The sequence below is a fragment of the Simochromis diagramma genome, unplaced genomic scaffold, assembly GCF_900408965.1.
Source record: "Simochromis diagramma unplaced genomic scaffold, fSimDia1.1 OVJJ01000514.1, whole genome shotgun sequence".
Taxonomy (NCBI): domain Eukaryota; kingdom Metazoa; phylum Chordata; class Actinopteri; order Cichliformes; family Cichlidae; genus Simochromis; species Simochromis diagramma.
In genome coordinates, this window is record NW_024387346.1 from 2211697 (window position 1) to 2233988 (window position 22292).

At 41.1% G+C, this 22292-nt stretch overlaps 1 protein-coding gene across 1 annotated transcript in view; it reads left to right on the forward strand.

The window, feature by feature from the left end:
- Positions 1-22292, forward strand: part of plcl1 (phospholipase C like 1) — a 122367-nt gene that overhangs the window by 37026 nt on the left and 63049 nt on the right. The window lies entirely within an intron of this gene.

A 22292-nucleotide genomic window follows, 5' to 3' on the forward strand; every position in this document is an offset into this window, starting at 1 on the left:
ACGCTGGTTTTAGTTTTACTGGTTGGACTGGTTTTGGACTTAAATAATTTAGTACTTTAAGACTGGTTTTTGATCTGACTCTTGGAAAACTTGTCATAGTTCATCTTTAGGTGTCATTTTATTCTTTCTTAAGTTAACCCCAATAATGATGCTGGACTGATCAGATGTCTTTCCAATATGCTGCATGATCAATGAAGAATCTGAGGTGTGTAAATTATGTGTACTACAGTATTATATGAGCAAAAAGTGAAGTTTTTAGAGGAAGTATATACTCTATAATTCGACCTTGACATAATAACATATCTTTTGTATTTTAAAAAATACAGAATAAATATCTTTGGGTAGTGACTAAAAGTATTTTTCAGAGTTACAGGGGACTTTGGTTTATACCAACACCCTGTGTGCTTTTCTGCATAGTACTTGAACCACAAAAGCTGTTTTGTGCTATAAGGGATTTCATTAATAAGAAGCACGAATCACACAAATACTCTGCACCTTAAACCACAGCATGTAACAAGGATGGGGTCATACTGAGGAACAGAGATGTGGATGGATGGACGAGAAAAAGAGGAGAACGAAGGAGTTGATGATTGACTAAGAAAAGATGGGTGGCAACACTGAGACAAGAGAGCTGGCGGGAAAGATACAGCTAGCCAGAAACAGATTATGATAAATGTCATTCTATTATTGCCTGAATAGAATTTAGGACAGCAGAGGGAGGGACGGCGAGACAGAGGAAGACTGAGAGAAATCGAGCAGCTGAAGCGAGAAGAAGTGTGTTGGCGGTTAGTAGAACGGTAAGTCCAGAAGTGTGTCAGGACATTTTGCAACACCTGTATACACACCGTGACACACTGCTTAGAGTGTTTCTCCTACTGTAAGAAGCAAAAAATGTTTGCTGTGAAAAAGTGTTTGAGACAAGTTTAATATATACAACTCAATCCAAAGCCTGTGATCATTTTATAACCTTTCAGTGTAACTATAGCCAATGGGCAAACAGTTGGACACCAGTATATTTAAAGGCTTCAGATAAGAATTACTCTGAGGCTAATTAAGATTCCAAGGGGTACATAAAGCTTAGGACTAGAAATTTCTTCATAGCAAGTCATCCAAACCACGCAGCAGCAGATTAATTACTAATCTCATGTTGTGGATCTTTGCTGTGCTAATGTGTTTACGTTATCTTAACAATAGCTCTGTTGATATATGTTTTTTAAATCTCTCAGTCAGGCATTCTAACTTCTCTAACTTTTCTCTGTTAAACTGAGTAAATCCTCTTTTTTTGATGCCTAGATTTTAAATTTTATTGTAACACCTGAGTGAGCAGCTACACTGAACATATTGGAGATGAAAGAATTTTATCTCTCAGCAATGCTAGTGTTTGAGTTTGGGAACCAAATATGTTTGGACCGGGAAATGGCTAATGACATCAGACTTGTTGTAGTATTAACGAGGTAGTCTCCTTCTTGTCCTTGTTTTATGTGTTATATAAAGTGTTACAGTAGTTCCTATAAATGGAAGACGCTCATATTGAAATAAAAGTCCTGTGAACCACAAAGCTGTGGTAATCTTTCATTGTGCCGTCTATTATTCTCTTATATTATCAGCTACAATACATTTCACATTAAATGTTGTATTTTGTTTGTACTTCACTGCATAGTAACAAGAGTTGTATATTGATATGTTATATGAGCTATGAGAGAGATTAGGGCTGGGCGAAATGGCCTAAAATTCATATCTCGATATTCTTTAGCTGGATGGCGATATACGATATATATCTCGATATTTTTTAAAGCCATAAAGTAAGAACAAAAAGAGAGTTCTTAGTCAAAGCTGTGTCCCAGATCTCACACAGACACTTTTATTAACAATAACAAGAAAAAATTACTCAGAATTATCAGCATTTATTCAATGATAATTCTCCATAAATACAATAAAACAATGTTGTTTTTGTGCATAACAAAAAGCTCACAATTGTGCAGTCAAAATGTAAACTAAAACACGTTGAGCTTAATAACAAAGACAGATTTCGCAGCTGCTCTGTTCCCAAGTTCTACTGCGTGACCTTGAGTGTGAAATCCACTTCGTAACCATGTCTCTTACAGGTGCCATTTGTGGTCCTTATATGCATACAATACGGTAATATTACATTGAAGCACAGTATGTATCACTCCGCGAGGCTCCAGACTACGGTAGCCGTAATGCTCCAACAATCCATCAAGCGGTGCGGTTAGGCTACGTTCACACTGCAGGTCTTAATGCTCAATTCCAATTTTTTGATCAAATCCAATTTTTTTGTCTGTCTACAAATAAAATGTGACAGCAAACGCGCTCTAGTGTGAACCTTCAAAGCAGCCCACATGTGCAAAAGAAGACGTCACACACAACACGCTCTGTTTAGATCCAGACCAAACAGTATTGTTTGACTGATGGCCCTTAATATAAAGACTTGTTTGCAAAACATGCCGTAAAAGGTAGCAATGCCATGGATTTATTCCACCAGTCAGCCAACCACTGCAAAATTAGGAATACTTTAAACTGCACAGGTCAGCGTCTCCCTGCACGCCAACGAAAACTTAAATTAACCAGCTATGATACCTGTGACTGTTCTTGGTCAGTCGTTTTTATAGTCACTATCTAGACTCTTGTTTCTGTAATTTGAGGTCATGACAATTTTTATTTTACAACTTGTATATGTTATAAGCACAAAAGAGCACCTTTTTAATTTCAGTTGTTTTATTTTGTCCCGTGAACTCTTGCTCGATGTACTTTTTTATTGCTGTGATCTTTTGTTTGGTAAAGATCTGGTGTTGACCACAGAGACAGATGTCATTTCTGAAAAGCCTCTGTGTGCAACTGATGGTTTAAAAAAATGGGTTAAATAAAAGTTTCAATTCATTCAGATATTTTGTATTCAAAGAATTTTAGGCACTATGTGGTTGAAAATAACATTTATTTTTGGATGTTATTTAAACATATCGTGATATATATTGTGTATCATGATATAGCCCAAAAATATCGCGATATTAGATTTTCTTCATATCGCCTAGCCCTAATTGGAATGTCATGAGAGTAGAATCTAATAATGAATAATAGAATTTTATAGTGAAGGATGGAAACTCGAGAGCAATACAATAAACAAGAAATACTAAATATTAAACATTATTGTGCAGCACGTAATATCGACAGAGCACAGTGTGCTTTGAGGTAGGAGCCAAAAAGGGTGTCGTGTACACCTGTGAGCATGAACGCGCTTGTTTTTAAAAGGTTCCTTCATGTAATGATCTGCTAGAGGGTGTGGGGGGGCCACAGCCCCGTCCTCCAGGGCATGAAGCAGGTATGGAGGAGATCAAGACTCCAGACATCCAGAGGCCCTCAGAGCACAAGAGACCAAGGAAGACCAACAGAGGGGCAGCTGCGCCACTATCCCAGAAAGAGCTGAGGAGAGTCCCAGATGAGGGGTCACTCAGCAGGAGTGAGCCGGTGTGTACCTGGGCGCCCACCCCCGGACACAAAGAACCACCAACGCACCAATGTCTGAGGGCGTCTGCCACCGGCAGGGGAAGTGGTGGGGGGAGATAGGCCTCCATACCTTAGAGGTCCTGAGATGTCCCCAGAGAGGTGGCGTCTGATACCCAACCTGACATATAGACACAGACATACAGGCACACACAGACACAAACATCCATTCCCACCCTAATGCTCTCATATGCACTTACTCCACACTCAACCAACGTGGAGACAGACATAAAGAGACGCTGTACACACGATCACACTCCCCAAGCGTACTCTACGAACCGGGTCTAGGTACCCTTGCCCCTGGAGGGGGAAACTGCACCCAGACTCAGGTAGTTTTACCCTTTTCCCTGCGGTGGGGAGAAGCAGACTGCCTCGACTCTGCAGCAGCAGGGAGGCTCCAGACCCCAGTCGGACGGCCAACTCCTCCTCGTGGCCCCCCGCTCCAGCAGGTTGCAGAGAACGGGAGTGTGAGAAGACTCCAAACCTCCCTCCGCCCGCTCATATGTAGTGTTGATGCATGTGTGTTCTAAGGTGCATTTAAAACCCAGGAGGGCATGGAGCTACCTGCCAGAGAGCAGCAGGTAAGCGCATAGCCCCTCCTGATAGCCCTCAGTGTCTATGTGTATTTAAAATTGAGAGGTGGGCAACGACGCCAGGGGTGAGGTGTACACCCTGATGGTCTTTTGGAGCCCGTGTAGCGTGCCCACCCCCAAGATCCTATATGTATGTGTTATGAGAGTGTGAGTAATGTGAATGTCTAAGTTGTGGGATAAAATTGAGGCACAGGCAGCCAGAAGGGGACAGAGGGGGGGATGCCTCCCCTGCACCCTGGTGACACACCTTTACCCCAAGGCCCTGCATGTGTGGGTGATTGTGGTGGAGTGGGAAGAGGGAGGCAGCTGGAGATGGGGAGGGAAGGAAGGGAGGGGCAAGTGACCCCTCCCTGGGGCCAGCTCCTCCGCTGACCCCAGTAGGCACCCCCATACTCCGCAACCCGCCAGGGAAAGGGGGCCCAGGATGGAAACTCTTAGTACAGAATGGATTGTCATGACACAGAGCAGAATCGACTGTAATGTCGTAGCATAGAATGGAGAGCTAAAATACAAATTCAAATTTGATAACACTAAATGGAATATCAGTATAAAATGGACTCTCATAATACCACCTGGAATGTCATAGTATAGAATGGAATGTCATGACGTAGAATCAAATTTTGTAATACAAATTGGAATGCCATAACATAAATATTAATACTCCAAAAGTTGATTCTGTTCATCTGGACGTACCGTTTTGTGGGAGAAACGTTTCGTCACTCATCCAAGTGACTTCTTCAGTCTCAGCTGACTGCATCTTATAAACAGTACATTTGCATAATGACTGAAACCAGCCCACTGAGGGAACAATGGGCTGGAAGGTCAGTTCCTTCATTATATTTATGCAAATTCTCATGACCATTGATCAACAACCACTGACCAAAACCCACTGATCAAAGACCACTGATCAATGGCCATGAGTACCATTCACAGAGAGTTGGGGAATGGCTGCAATCACATCATTGTAAGATGGCGAAAGATGTACCCTTAGGCCCCCTCCTCGATTCAGAGATGGTCTTTCCCTTTTCATGTAAATGGCCTCCTTGACTCCGCGCTCAAACCAGCGTTCTTCCCTGTCCAGGATGTGTACATCCTCATCCTTGAAAGAGTGTCCCCTGGCCTGTAGGTGTAAATAGACTGCAGAGTCCTGGCCTGACTTGGTAGCTTTTCTGTGTTGTGCCATCCACTTCGCCAGAGGTTGATTGGTTTCCCCGATGTATAAATCCTGTATAAATATAATCCAGAATCAACTTTTGGAGATTTACTTTCCTGGATGATTGAGGATGCATCAAGACGTAAATATTAAATTATTTATATTTTTATGCTTTTTAAACTATATGAATGTATTCAACTCGTCTGTCATCTTATTTTTTATGGAATAGAATGTGAGTATAGAATTTAATGTAACAGTACACAAGGTAATGTCATAATACAAAATGAATGCTTTAGTATAGAATGAAATGTCAAAGCAATGCAGTATGGCATCGTACTCCAAGGATTTTATTTATGTACCCTGTCTCCCACCAGTGGGAGGGTTTGCTAGTATAAATAAGAAGAATGATGAAAAACATAAAGAGAATAGGCGTTTGCAAGACTTGCTTGTTGCTGAACTTGCATGCTCGCTATGCAGGCTTTTTTGGTCTATCTGAAGAAAGTGAAACTCGGCCAACAAGCTAAATATGTCTAAAGGAAACAAAGTTATGTTGGTAGTTGACATTAGGTGAGCTGAGATGTGTGTTAACTGGTACTGACTTGAGGTTCTGTGTGCTTGATTAAAAATAGAAAACAGTGAAAGTAAGACACAGAAGACTTGCCCAGCTGTGACGCCCTCGCCATGCTGCCAGCATGTGCTAACTGCAAGACGATTGTGTATGTGTGTTGGAGGAGGCACAGGACAGGTTTTCCAGCTAAAGAGTCAAGCTAAGCTAACACTTACATATATATATACTAACTAGCATGCTCTATGGAACACTACAGTTGTTTTTATTCTTAAGAAAAAATAAACATTATGTAACGTAATTGGCTTATGTAACAAAGTGAAGTCGCTACACATAGAAATAAGTATACACACACACACACACACAAACACACACACACAGACACAGACACACACATTTACTTAGACAAATGCACATGAGAAACAAATGCAGGTCGCATGGTCATATGAAGAAGAGGTAAACACACGCGTTCACACTGAGATATAAACACATTTAAAATAAACAGGAGCTCTATTACGTGCAGCACTTATGCATTTATGTCATTTCCATAGTAAGCAACAGGCCTGCGCACACACACATTGTGACCCCAGCAGCCCACCGGATATCTTTGTATGTTTGTGTTGCTGTTGAAAGCAACATGGGAATACTGTCTGGTTAGTCTGATTCCCACACACACAGACTATGGGAGCAAATTCATGTCAATGAGCATGACTCTTGATTTTGCCTGTGCGCTCTTTGCAAGGTTTCTGTTCAAGAGGACGTTATACATCATTCACAATTATATCTGCTTGCCTGGACATGCGTCTTCCTCTGTGTGGACATAAGCCTGGTTGCCTACCTCTAAATAGCTCAGTGAAGGGGTTAAAGTGAATCACCAGTAATCCTTGAAGCTTTTCTGTTGCAAAGGCCAAACATATTTAAAAATGTTAAATCTTGGTTTGTCTGACTGTGCCTGAATAATCCTATGTAAGGTGCTGCAGAGCACTAGACTAAATGCATGCAGCGTAGTGCTGTTAAAGTGAAACACAGCTGTGATGACGATGTGACGTAAGGTACTTTCTATTTACGAAACCGATGTGCGACTCCGCTAATGTCAGGTGAAATAAAAATGAAACGTGTTACTCACTCTACTGCATTTACTATGTAGGGTGTGGTGGATGAGTCACTGCTATAAATACATTAATGAGAACTGGATACCAGAGCTTAACAATAGGTCAGTTGAATGAAAACTGTTCTCTTGGCACAAATGGGAACAGCTGCGCATGCTCATTAGTGTTATCCCAAATGTTTTCATAACAACGTGAATATAAAATGCATTTAATTAACTCTGGAACTTAAAACCTTGATTCAATTAAATTCAATTTTTTATATAGTAGTCAGATCACAACAGTAGCCATTACAAGGAGCTTTATATTTTAAGATAAAGACCCTACAATACTACGCCCAAAGACAACCCACCATGAGCAAGCACTTTGGCGATAGTGGGAAGGAAAAACTCCCTTTTAATAGGAAGAAACTTCTGGCAGAACCAGGCTCAGGGAGTGGCAGCCATATCTGTGACGGGCTGGAGATGACGGGAGGAAGACAAGACAAAAGACAGAGATTAATAATAACTCATAATTAAATTCAGAGTGGTGTATAAACACATGGTGAGTGAAAAGCGGTGAGAAAAGGAGAAGTGCTCAGTGCATCATGGGAAACCCCCGTCTTTGCAGCAAACTAAGGGAGGAGGTCACTTGATCCAGTCCTAACTATAAGCCTAACCCTTAAAAAAGAAAATCTTAACCCTAATCTTAAAAATAAAGAGGGTAGAGTCTTATCCAAAGATACTTTGGACAGTGACAGCTAGACCCAAATGGGTAAATGAATGGGTAACATAGTTACTACAAATGGGCAAAACAATAACTACAGAGAATAAAAGATGTTTTTTGTTTGAGACTGTAAATAGTTTGATTTCCACTGTAAAGCGGGACATTTTAACATCAGGATGTCTTGGTATTAACTGCAGTTTTTGGCACTTCTGATTATATAATCCACAAAGATTCACATCTACATTGTACTGTATTAACTGTTTGTCCCTTTGAAAACTGGTCCAGTTTGCTGGTGGGTCATGTTTACACTCTCCAAGCATAAGGAAATACTTTTAATTCATCCTGACCAAACTGGTTTCATAAAAGGTAGGCACTCATCAACAAACACACGTAGATTACTTAATTTAATAGACTACTCACACAGTAAAAACATTGAAACCACAATATTATCTCCAGATGCAGAAAAAGCATTTGACAGAGTTAACTGGAAAATTTTATTTGCAACTTTACACAAATTTGGTTTTGGATACTCTTTCATAAACTGGCTAAGAATATTATATAATTCTCCAACAGCTTGTGTCAGAACAAATGACCAAACATCCTCCAGACAGGGATGCCCACTCTCCCCTTCACTGTTTGCAATTTATTTATCGAACCACTAGCAGCAGCACTTAGACAAGCTACAACAATTAAGGGCATAAAATGTAAGAACGTAGAACATAAAATCAGTCTCTATGCGGATGATGTGTTGCTTTTTCTCCAAAACTTACAAACCAACCTTTCTGAGGTAATTACTCTAATAAACTGGTTTTCAAGAGTTTCAGATTATTCAATTAACTGGTCAAAATCTACAGTTCTTCCAATTAACTGCTCCTTCCATAATTCTTCCTCTGCCCCACTACAATCTGGAAATATTAAAAATTTAGGTATTAATGTCTCTCCTAAGCTTTCAGACTTAACTAAATTAAACCACATCCCACTTCTAAAGAAAGTAGAAGGCGATCTGACTAGATCGAAATCTTTACCCATATCACTCATGGGAAGGGTCGCCACTATAAAAATGATGATCTTGCCAAAAATAAATTACTTATTTTTGATGATCCCAAACAAACCATCACAAGATTGATTCAGATCTCTGGATTCGTATATTTCTAAATTCTTTTGGAAAGATAAACCCCCGCGTATCAGCTTAAAAACGCTACAAAGAACCAAGGATAGAGGAGGATTAGATCTGCCTAATTTTCAACAATACTTCTTAGCCAACAGGCTTCAGTACATCTCAGGATGGTTAAAACGTACCTTCTTAGATGAGCCCTGGCTAGATGTTGAACAGGCACTATGCAATAATCTAGAGATCTCAGACCTACCATCTATCAGCTCAAACATCAAAAGACATGAATGCTTTAAAAGCATCAACATCAGTTCTTCTCTGACAGCATGGTGGGAGTTTCTAAAAATAACGGCGTCTTCATTAATCCCATGCAAACGTACACCTATCTGGAACAACCCTGACATATTACAAAACAATAATATGATTAATTTTCCAGAATGGAGTTGTAAAGGAATTAAATACTTAGAACATATATTAGAAGGAACAGACTTTATTCCATTTGACAGACTAGTTATACAACAAGAAAAGATTTTTAGAATATCAACAAATTAAATCCATAGTAAAAAAGAAATTTAACCTCAGTCAAGTTGAATTACAAACACCACCAAGCATGGTACATTTTCTTACTCTTAAATCCCGCAAATTATTGTCTAAAATATACAGAACACTTTCTAAAATAGATGAATCAATATCCCTTCCTATTGCAAAGTGGGAAGCAGATTTATCAGTCAGCTTAGACCAAAACTTCTGGTCTCAGATTTGCTTAAAAACCTTTAAATTGATTTGAAATCCCAGTCTGCAATTAATACAATACAAAATACTACATAGAGTGCACTATACAGGTCATCGGATGTTCCAGATGGGCTTTACATCTTCCAACCACAAATCAGTAGCCAATGACAGTGTGTTTGTTTCTTTGCCACACATTGATATTATGGTATCTAGATCTACCTTTTATTCTGTGATGGACAGAGATTTGACAGAAAATGAATTAAATGCCAAACATGGCAGATAACTGGAATTTAGGTCACACTGCTCACACTGTCAAGGCAATACACCAGGCAATTACATCCACGCTCTTTGGTTCTGTCCACCAGTGCAGATGTTTTGGCGCGGGATATGTGAAGACTTATCAAAGTGTCTGAAATGTAAAATTCCAACCTCCCCTTTAGTATGCTTGTTGGGCAAAATTGGATGATGTCACTACAGAAACTAATACAGTCCACATGATTTTCACTGCCCTATGCATTGCCAAGAAAACGGTCCTCATGAACTGGAAAAATAAAAATAATCTTAATTCTAGCCAATATAGAAACCATCTAATAGATCACATTAGTCTCGAGACAGCCTCTGCCACCACATTAGATCAATCCCTCTGGGCTCCTTTGATCGGCTCCATCACCTAGCGGGGGTGGGGGGTTGTGGTTTGGTCCCGCCTTCGCCATTGTGGTTGATGTGGAGTTGGGACGGGTTTAGGGCGTCTGGAGAATCCCTAGGGACGTTATCCCTGGAGGGCTTAACCCAGGGGTTGTGGTCATAACCTGGTTAGTAGGTCTCTGGTTGCTCTTAGAGGTTGTTCTCCTCGTGGCTGTGTGCAGTAGGGCTGGGGGAGGGTCTGTGCTGGCGGACGTAGGTTACTGGCCTGGTAGCCTGGCTGCCCCTGAGTGGATCCGGGGCAGGCGTGGGGGCTTGGGGTTCGGGGGTGCTTCACCTCCATACTAGGGCTCTGGCTGGGCCTTGGGGGCTTCGGTCCTCGTTGGTGTGTCGCCGAGGTTGTGGGCGGGTGGGTGCACGGGGGCTCAGCCCTGGTGCATCGGCCTAACTGGTGCATCGGCCTAACTGGGGGCTCTTCAACTGGCAGGGAGGTTGTTCCATCCTTGCAGGAGTCCACTCTGCAGGTGGGGGAGAGTCATAGGAGAGGTGGAGAATAAACTTAACCTGTGTGTCTATTGTCTTGTGCAGTCTGGGAGATGATTGAATGCTAGGATGGGTACAGTTTCCTCTGCGGTGGGGTCGGGTGGGCTGCCCCGGGTCCTGTGGGGCTGGGCGGTCCTGCTGCCATAGGCCCCGGTCTGGATGGGCCTGGGCTCCCTTGCCTTGGTGGGTGCCGGAGGATGGGGGTGCCTACTGGGGTCAGCGGGGGAGCTGGCCCCAGGGAGGCATCTTGCCCCTGTCTTCTTTTCCTCCCCATCCCCGGCTGCCTCCCTCTTCCCGCTCCAACACACCCACCCACACAAGTAGGGCCTAGGGTGTGGGTGTGTCACCAGGGATGCAGGGGAGGCATTCCCCCCCCTCTGTCCCCTTCTGGCCACCTGTGCCTCAATTTTATTCCACAACTTAGACATCCACATTACTCACACTCTCATAACACATATATATAGGGCCTTGAGGGTGGGCATGTTAACGGCGTCCAGTGGATGGTCTGTGTATTCAACCCCACCTCTGGCGCTGGTGCCCACCTCTCAATTTTAAATCCATGTAGACATTGAGGGTTCTCGGGAGGGGCCGTGCTAACACCTGCTGCTCTCTGGCAGCAGCACCATGCTTGCCCGTGTTTTAAATGAACCTTAGAACAACACACAGCAACACTACACATGAGCGAGAGGAGGGAGGTTTGGGGTCTTCACACCCCCCCGTTCTCTGCTGGCCATCGGGGCGGGGGGGCTGGGAGGAGGTGTTGGCCGTAGTAAATCCATTGGGTATCCTTGTTGTTCTTCAGACAACAATTCTGACAGCTAAAGAACCAAATGGGACAGGCAAAAAAAAAAAGGGGAAAAAAAAAGGAAATACTGCCTAGTCCAGATTATAGTTCAGATTTGGAACTCTCTTCTAATTAATCATGGCAACATCAGAAGAAAAAAATACTTTCTGTGCTTAATACATTTGAAAAATAACAGATGTCAAAGCCAATTTAGGGTTTAATGTCCCTGAAATACAATGAAGAAATTTGTGACACAAAACGTGAAAGATATAAATTAAGAAGCTCCTTTTAGATCAGAGATGTTGAACTCCAGGCCTCGAGGGCCGGTGTCCTGGGTCAACACACCTGAATCAAATGATTAGTTCATTACCAGGCCTCTGGAGAACTTCAAGACATGTTGAGCAGTCATTTGGCATTTAAATCAGCTGTGTTGGATCAAGGACACATCTAAAACCTGCAGGACAGCGGCCCTCGAGGCCTGGAGTTCGACACCCCTGTTTAGATGCAAGATTTAAAAATACAAAACATGGAAATATTTAATACAAGTACTTTCTTTATTATGTATTGCAGCAGAGGTGTTAGATAAATTGATGCTTTTATGAGGTCATTTAGGACACCATATTATAAGTGTAGGAGTGTGAATGATGGTAGGAGTGCGAGATTTCATAGTCAAGCTTTTCTTGACAGCTTTCAGCTCAATGTGAACATACAGTACATTATGTTCACCTAACAATTCATCAGCTGTCATTGCCTGATAGCTGACACGGTGCACACGGCTTTAAGCTTCTTTCATCTTTTGTCTTTTGTTTCTGGTGGATACTCGTTAAATGATAATTCTGAACAAATGCTAAAAAGCCGCAGGTATGATCCTTGGCCTAGGTCATACCTGCGGCTTTCAGACCTGAGCCTGTGTGTCACTGCTGAGTAAAACAAAACTGAACCTTGAGACTGTTTGAGACAACTGGATGCAAAGTTCAGTTCTTTGCAGGATGGTAAAGACAAGCTCTGAGCTGAAAGAGGGATATCCTGACTGTATTCATTTAGATGGAGTCAGATTTTAATTGTTGGATTTTTGACATTTTTGCTGACAAGAAAACCCCCCCACCAACAATAGAAGATTAACCGGTTTATGTCCCACAATATCTTCACGGACCGGCCTTTAAGGTGTCGTGGATAAATACAACAAAATAAAACCAGTACCAGTACAAAAAAATGAAGATTTATTCATAACACACGGGAAAAGACCCAGCGAAACCGAGTTAACGATAAAAATGATAAAAAATAATGATAAAAAAAACGATAAAACCCCTGAAAACCATCAATTTCACACCTGAGCCTCAACTTTCGCTGCACAACTCACGGACCAGCCCAGGGGTTGGGGGCCGCTGATCTAGAATATTATCAGTGACAAAAAATGTTTAACCCGTCTGATTGCTAAAACATCATTGGTGATAACCCAACCCGAACCTCAGGCAATCAAAATATATAATTGTTTTTATTGCCAAAATTAACATCATATCTCTATAGTGTGCATCTACATTGCACCTCTACTGATTAGGCCAAGTAATGCAGCTGTCTTTCCCCAATGTCTCAAAAGAAGAGATTTGTCAGAAAACACTGATACAGGAAGTCTCCTCCATCATCAGTCCAGGATGAGATCTGAAAAAATGACACCTCGTCCTTTATTATGTTTCTTCTGAAACTAACAAATTTATGCTTTTAAAAATAAAATATTAGTCTTGCCATTTTGTTTCCTCCTGAGACCTTCATCCCAGTCTTTCTCTTGTTTTGCTTGTTTCTGAGTCCAGCTGCTTCCTGTTTCTCTTCAACTCTCTTAAGGCCATTTTCTTTTTTTCCCTTTTACTTTTACTAAATAACAGAAAGGCTGTCCTCTCATTACTCTCCTGCTCATCCTCCGAGGCCTCGCCTTACTCATGTTTTTTGTCTTCACGGTGTAGTTGGTGTATTGAGTGTAATTTTCTTGTCAAGCAGATTTGTCCCCTATAAATAGGGATTTAGATGTGATTCAGTTCTAATTCTGAAAATCTCTTTCTGTGTTCTGTACAATTTGGTTAATATGTTGCTGTGTATCCAGCAGCAGCTCAGCTGTGAGGAAATCCTGTTGTTTCATGGAGGGTTTATCGCATTCTACATAATTTCTATCCATCTGCCTCACTTGGATTTCATGTATTTCACTCTTTCTTTTTAAATGATCGCAGGCTTCACTTGTTTAACTTTGATATAAAAAGAATTTCTAACCATCTCCCTTTCAGAAACACAAGCAAACAACTACGGTGGCCCTGAGAGTTCAAAACACAACAGAAGTAGAAAAAAACCCCAAAACAACAGAAGTGTTTTTTGGTGCCTGTTTGCTTTGTTCCTGTTTAGCAAGAACACACACACATGTAAACATACACATAATGTCAACAATGTATATGTAACGTAGCTATTCTTAGGAGATAATCTGCTTGCAGGGCTAACACAGAGAGACCATTCTTGTCCACGTTCACAGTTATGAGCAATTTAGAATTAGCACCTAAGCTAACCGTACAAACTCCAGCCTGTCAGTTCAAACCCAGGACCTTCTCACTGTGAGGCAGCATATCTAACCACAGCACCACTGTGCAGCGTGACCTTTTAGTTATAATTTTGACCTAAATTCAGTGCACCAAATGCAACGCATACAGTTTTGTACTAAAAAAGGCAAAAACTTTATTCATTGCTGTTGCTATTTTTAGTTTGCTACGACTTGTTCGTGTGCTTCAGTAAAGCAGGATCTCCTCCAGTCTGTCAAAATAGCAAGTCTTCAACTTGCTTTTGTGGAAAAAGGACGACACTGCAGGGAGACAAATCTGAAGAGTGGGGCAGGTGGTGAGTGGTGGCGGTGTGTGGCGTTGCCAAAACACTTCTGTGATTGTGAGTATAATGGCATGTACTACATTTCAGGTCATTACCGCTCAACACAAAACAGTGTGTTCATGCTCACATTCACACACAACCCTGTTTCTGTTAAAAGAAATCTTGATCTGATGCAGCTCTTTCTGGCTTCTACAGCTATAAGCTGAGTGGTGAGGCTTGATTTGAATGTCGGGTCAGTTTGACATAAAGGTTGGATGTCTGTGATGAAACCACAGACGCACAGCTGTGAGTAATAACAACAACAAGATTTGCAGAACAGTCTAAAAATAGAATCCACAGTGGAAGCAATCGCGAGGTGCACAAGAAGACAACCTTGAAGAGAAGGTCATCCAAAGCACATCTGGCTTATGATCTTTTGGGGGTTGGTGTCCCAAACCTTTATCAGTGTAGCTCATATATACAGTACAATTTGTGCCTATGCAGTTCCACAAAACATACTTCTTTGGCAGACAGGAATGCACTCTTATGCTCAGACGTGAATTGAGTGGGTTCACACGTAGAGAGGGCTGGTTTTAAAGCTCGAGGGAATTATTTATCTGCTGTGTAAAGAAACAAAGCCATCACGATTCTGACTCTGGGAACCCACGCAAGTATGACGTGAGAACAGGGCTGGTCATAAAACAGATCAATTCAAATCAATTCTATTTGATTTTCATAGCATCAAACAGTATTGTGCTGTTAGTCTTTTCAAAGTCTAAAGACCACATAAAAAACACAAAATAGAAACATAGCTGTGGCCTCTGGAGAAAACGCTCGGTGGCAGTGGGGAAGAAAGACTTTTGACTTGAAAGTGCTGTTTTCTGTAGTACACATCAGTGCAGCCTAAATACACAAGTTTAGTTACGGAAATCCTCTCGGGCTCAGCCACTCACACAGGAAATGGGTGTGACACTGGGGTGTTGTACACTTAACAGTAGTGCACACACAAATTACTTTCCTCCTCCTGATTGTTCACACACACACACACACACACACACACAAAAGAAATACTGGGAGCATTTCAATTTCACTATCCCATCCAGTGTCCTTCACCTGAGGTTGCTAGGCAGCAGCTGACATCATATTTAAATTAAAAGGAGCAACAGCAATTGTTTTCTATAAGCGTGCGTGTGTGTGTGTGCGTGCAATCCAGTCACTGCTCTGACATGTCGCTGTGTGTACACTGGTTTTGGAGGGCGTTGCATAACTGCTGTCTGGGGCAGTGCTGGACTTGTCCGTCAAACGCACTGTTTGACTGTCTGCTGTGGAGCCTTCTGCAGACATCAGTGCTGCTTTAGGAGTTTCCTCCAGCTCACACAGACATTTGCTACACACACACGCACACTATTCTCTATAGTTGTGACGGCACAAATTTAGATCCTCTCACATTAAAACAGAGCAGACCCCTTTTAGACGTTGAGCCTGATTAGTTAATCAAAAGTCAATTTCAAATACAATTTTGGCTTTCGATGATTATGAAGACAGAATAATTGGAATAAAATGATTGTTCTGATTCAGTTTTGCTACAAGGCATCATTTTGTCCACTTTGTGTTATAAAGCAAGCTTCTCCTTAACAGCTCAAACTCACTTGATTCAATTTAGTTTTATTTATAGAGCACCAAATCACAACAACAGTTGCCTCAAGGGACTTGATATTGCAAGGTAAAGACCCTACAATAATACAAAGAACACCCCAACAATCATATGACCCACTATGAGCAAGCGCCTTGGCGACAGTGGGAAGGAAAAACTCCCTTTTAACAGGAAGAAATGACACTATGGCAGAACCAGGCTCAGGGAGGGGCGGCCATCTGCTGCAACCAGTGGGGGGGTGAGTGGATGAAGACAGGACAAAAGACATGCTGTGGAAGAGAGACAGAGTCAATAATAACAAATAATAAAATCCAAAGAGTTGTATAAACACATAGTGAGAGAAAAAGGTGACTGAAGAAGAAACACTCAATGCATCATGGGAATCCCCTAGCAGCCTTGAGCTAATGCAGCATAACTAAGGGAGGATCACCTGTTTCCAGCCCTAACTATATGCTTAAACTATATGCTTTATGCTTGCTGTCTAGTTCAGTAGGAGCTAAAAAAGAAAGGCTACAGAAAAGCACTCAATCCAAAGCTCTGGCTGGTATGAATGGGTAAATGTGGCAAGTTGCATAAAATGCTCTGAGTGCTCAGGTAGAGTAGAAAATGGTAAATGTCCTGTATTTGTATAGCGCTTTACTTAGAAAAGTGCTGCATAAGAAGCAGTCTATTTACTATTCTATGAAATCCCCTTTGTTCAGTAACTAGGTGATAACTTGTTAATTAATATTTGAATAGCTGAATAATACAGTGAGCTCACTGGTTGCACCATCCGCTCCGAGCTCCCTGACCTGCACTCAATCTACAGCAGGCGGTGCTGGACCAAGGCCAGGAAGATCGTGAAGGACCTCAGCCATCCCAACAACAGACTGTTCTCTCTGTTGAGGTCAGGAAAGCGATTCCGCTCCCTGAAGACCAACACAGAGAGACTGAGGAGGAGCTTCTTCCCGCAGGCGATACGGTCTCTCAATCACACCACCACACAGTACTGACCCACACATACAGTTCTTACACACACTGGACATTCTGGACATTGTTTTCACTTCATTACTTAAATCACTTTAAGCATATTTGCACTGCACAAGACATAATGTGGATTGCACAACACTGGCCACTATATTCTTCATTTCCAGTTAATACTTGTACAGCTGCTGTTATTGTGTATATATTTATTTATTTATTTATATTTCTTCATACATTCTTATATAGTTCTATACTGTGTATTGTGTATTTTGTTGTACAGTTATTTTATTTTCAACTTTAATTTATATTTTATTCCTTCCTAGTTAAATTTACCCTTTTTAATTTTTCATATTTATTTCCTATCTTATTCATAGCCTTTTTTTTTTTAGGTCACGAGCAGTTGTCTAAGCATTTCACTGCATATCGTGCTGTGTATGACTGTGTACGTGACAAATAAAATTTGAATTTGAATTTGAATTTGAAAATTTGAATTTGAATTTGAATTTATAGAAAAGGAAGATGAAGCGTTGTTTCCCTACAGATTTCTACAAAACCAGGCTTCTTTTTGCAACCATAGATCCCCCTACTGGAAGTGAGACAGAATGCAAGTTTAACCTCCTAAGACCCGAGCTCTTCCATGGCATATATTTTTAATTTATCTTTGATATTTGGGCATATTGGGACCCAATGAATGTAAAAGCAAAGAATTACCAGATTTTTTTTTATTTTTTTTAACCTGATTTTTGTTTTTAAGAAAAATGAGAGCCACATATGAGGACATTTGTTTAAAATTTTGATAGAAGAGTGGCAGTATAATGTCCTCGTGAGTGGATATCAGGCTCTTGCAGAGCAAAAATTAGTATTTTGGTCTAGACAACCCAAAATATGTGGGCGCCAGGTCCTTGGCTTTTTCACTTTTCCAGACGTAGCTGACATAGAGTTTATGGGTAGACAGGTAATGATATGTAATTCTGAATCGTGAAGTAGTTAAATCTATAGTTGTATATTTAAAAATGACTTTCTTAGCCTAATTTTGTGAAAAACATAATCTGTTAAACTGCATAAAGGGAAAGGTGGTCGATGACGATACCACATACTGATATGTAGTGTCATATTTTGTGGTTCACAGATCTAAAGAAGTATTATATCCTATTATTTTAACTATATATATATATATGGGAAAACTGCCTATTTGACACTTATCTCCCATCTAAATTAAGCCTTTTCTTCTTCTGCCCAGCATATTTGCATTTGTCAAGTCCAGGATAAGCGTTATTTCCAAAGGGCCCCTTAAGGTAGGGACACACATATTTGATGGATTGAATATGATTTGGTAAATACAAATTGGCCAAATCTAATCTAGTCTGCTGACAAAAATCATATTTTGTGTGATATTTAAAAGACTTATTTTCCTCCTGAAAAAGTTATTGACATCAATGACCCAACATGTCCCTTTTGTTGCTAGGCAACTCTACTTGGAATCAGTTTTTTTTAACAAAAGACTAAAGTGCTGTTCCCGAGGTACCTCTACTGTCCTACATGCGTCTTTGCCTTCTCTGACCTCACCTTCATTATAATTATAACTCCAGACCTGTAAAATTCCAAGACTTTATGCTTCCCAGGAGCTTTAATGTTGACAAAATCAGTCCACAGACAGACAAACAGACATACTGAGAGACAACAGACATACAAATTGCCATTTTTTAAAACTCTGTATGTAGTTTCCTTTACTGATGGTGTTTCTAAAACGCGTTCACTAAACGCTGATCTCTAACGATGATGGTGACTCAGTTTGAAGGACACAGTGTTCATGTTTCCCAAAAAGAGTTCCAAACTTTTAAATGATCGCAGAACCAGTTTTGATGAACATTGACACAAAGAAGACAGTGGCATTATTGGATCCTGTTCACATAGGGGCGATTGTGGCTCAAGAGTTGGGAGTTCGCCTTGTAATTGGAAGGTTGCCGGTTGGACAGTCTCGGTCATTCTGTCCTTGGGCAAGACACTTCACCCGTTGCCTACTGGTGGTGGTCAGAGGGCCCGGTGGCGCCAGTGTCCAGCAGCCTCGCCTCTGTCAGTGCGCCCCAGGGTGGCTGTGGCTACAATGTAGCTTGCCATCACCAGTGTGTGAATGTGTGTGTGAATGGGTGGATGACTGGATGTGTAAAGCGCTTTGGGGTCCTTAGGGACTAGTAAGGCACTATACAAATACAGGCCATTTACCATTTACCATTCTTCTTTCCATGGCATGTTAGAGCTTGAACCTGCATTTGTGGATGACATGGTGAACTGTGTTCTCTGACACTGATTTCTTGGCGTGTTCCTGAGCTCATCCAGTGATTTTCATGACAGAATTATGCCTGTTTTTAATGCACCTGATGGGAATCTAATATTGATTTTCGGCCTTGTCCTTTATAGACAGAGATTTCTCCAAATTCCCAGAATGTTTTAATCATATTATGTACTGTGGATGATGCAATATCTAAAGTCTTCACAGTTTAACGATGAGCAACATTATTCTCTTGTAGTATCCATGTCTACATACTCTCATTTGGACCTTTTACAGAAAGTTGTGGCAAGTTTTTGCTTTTATAGAAAAACCTGCCAGCATGGTTTTTCCCATGCATTGATTGTGTTGTTAGGTTGCAAGCTACAACATAAGTAACTCAGTTAGCATTAAATGTAACATTAACAATATTAATATAACATTGTATTATTACAATGTATACAATTATTACATTATATATACAGTCTGTGTGGAGATTAAAATTTTATTAGAGCCACGTTGCACTTTAGGACATCCACAACACTTAAACTGCTTTTTCCAAAAATGTCAAATGCTCAAATGTCCTCTCTGTGATGGTTTTCCAAGAATGGTCCATGCAAAATCAGAAAGGCCTCATGATAAGTGCATATATATTGTTCAGATTTATTATGCATCAGGATAAACCACCTGAGATGTTCTGACTTGGTGCGGTAGCTTTTATAGTCAATTATTTAAAATAAGTTTTCCCTCATCTTCTTTTTCTTCTTCCATCCTCCTACTCCCCTCGTTGTTTCTCTGAAAGATTCATCAAGCCATTTACCAAACATCATCTTTTCAGAGGATGCCATCCGACTGTGTCTCTTGCTTTGACCCCATCTTCATGTTTATGTCTCTGGGGAGCATTGAGATGGGTGAATGCTTCTGTTTTTAAATGTAAATGTGCTTTGTGTTTATTAGCATGACCACTTCTTCTTTCTTTGAGGTAAAATCTTCTAATTTTCCCTTTTACTTCTGTAATTCTTTCATTTATTTTATTTCGCTAAATGGTTGAGCTCGAATTTTTCAGCTTCCCATCTGCTCTTCTTTTTGTTCTTCTCTCCTGTCCTCTTTCTCTCCCTCCTCCTTTTCCTTCTGTCGCGTCTCCATCCTCTTGATCTCAGCTCCAGCTTAATCTTTTGTCCCTCATCTCTCTCTGTGTCTCTCTGTCTCTTGCATTCTGAGTGTGTGTGTGTGTGTGTGTGTGTGTGTGTGTGTGTGTGTGTGTGTGTGTGTGTGTGTGTGTGTGTGTTTATCTGTGCATGCGTGTGCACATTCGTAGATATCAGCTGGTTGTGAGGCCCACCAGAGAAGCCAGGAAGCTTTAAGCTGTTACATAACAAATTCTTCTTGACTTGGAAGTGTGTCATTGCTTTGGATAAGGGCCTCGTGCGGCCACTGCCTTAAGACCCTTCCAGACCTCCCTTGATAGTACTAATGTCTGGATGAAGGGACGATGGAAGACAAAAGAAGAGTAGGGATTAAGGGCAAGCAACAGAAAAGAATGGGAGTGATGGAACAAGTCAAGAAACGAGGGAAGAGAGAGAGAGAATAAAACAACCTGAGGTGATCAACAACAAGCAAGAGAGAGCGAGGAGATGCATCACTTAGAAGGTCAAACGCTGGTGGGAGTTAAGAGAAATTGAAGGAATGGAGATGAAGCAGCAAAAAGGCAGAGAGGCAGGTTTAGAGGTGAAACTGGGAAATCGCCTAGACTCAAAGGAGAGGTTGCCGTTCTGCCTGTCTGAGTGGGTTTGGTATGTCCTCTCGTGCCACAGTGCTTTAATTTATGTGCTGTGTTGCAGAATGCAGAGACAGGAGGTGTGTCGGCACAGGAGAAACAACAGACACTCCAATCGGCTGTCTGCTTTTTACTGTACTGGGCAAGATTATGCTCCTTTGGTGCACTGAGAATATTTTACATGATGCCAAAACGATCACACTGTAACACTGCAAGGGAATAAAAAATAGTTGTTCCTGTTGACTAGTAATCAGTTAATTGTAATAGTGGGTGAGCAGCAGATGAGCAGTTCTTTCAGAGCAGCAGGCTTTGTTTATTCTGGCTTGGTTTCTGGATTTCCTGTTTTCCTGACACTTTCCAGCTCAGGTTGAGAGTCCAAGGTTTGTGACACAGTAGATACATAAATGAACAATGTGCCCAGAAGAAATCAACTGGAATTGTCCTGTAATAATGTGTTTTGCCAACTTAGAGCAGAGTTTGTTTTAATGAGACAGACACATCCTGAATAATGCCAAAGAGATGCTAAAGAGACAGAAGGTGGAAAGTTTTTATATATATAAAGAAGAAAATGTCTGAAATTATTCACTTATTTGAACTTAAAATGACAAATAGAAACATTACTGTAAAAGTCAACATAAAGCTGAATCCATGACTGAAATGGTCATGTTTCCATGCTCAAGCAGTTGACATATTCAAGTATCACAGTTTAACCAGTGGCTTTTATTTATTGTGTGTTTGTGTGTGTGTGTGAGCCTTTTTGTATCTATAGAAGTAATCAGTCAAGGTGAGGACGAAAGTGTTGTTGAAATCCATCAGAGATTCCCTTCGTTAAACAAGCGCAGACAGCCAGAGAGTAGCCAGACCCTCTTAATGGTCTCTGTGTGTGCAGACCTGTGGTGCAAAGGGCTTTGATTGAAATGTCTCCATCAACTCTCCTGCCCTTCACAATCATCCAAACAGTAAGATGCTTCAACAACAGCCGAGCTGGACAGGGGTTGAGGTTGCTGTGAGTAACCAGGTTAATGCAGGAAGTCAGAGAATGCGTTGCATTGCAATAAAATGCTGTGATTAACTACAGCCTGCAATTACATGCAGGTCCTCGGTAATTAGATCTCACCCTAATCCTAGTCATTTATTTACGCAACAGTGAGAAGCCTTGCAGTTCATGACTGAGTAGCAGAAACACATTTTAACAGTTTAATGAAGTTCAGTCACAGAGAGTTGCATACAACGAGCCAGACTTGAACACACACAGCTACACTCACGGCTGACACATCAAAGACAAAGGAAGAGGACAGAACTATTGATATACTGAGCAAGCCAGTTATACAGGAAATAAAA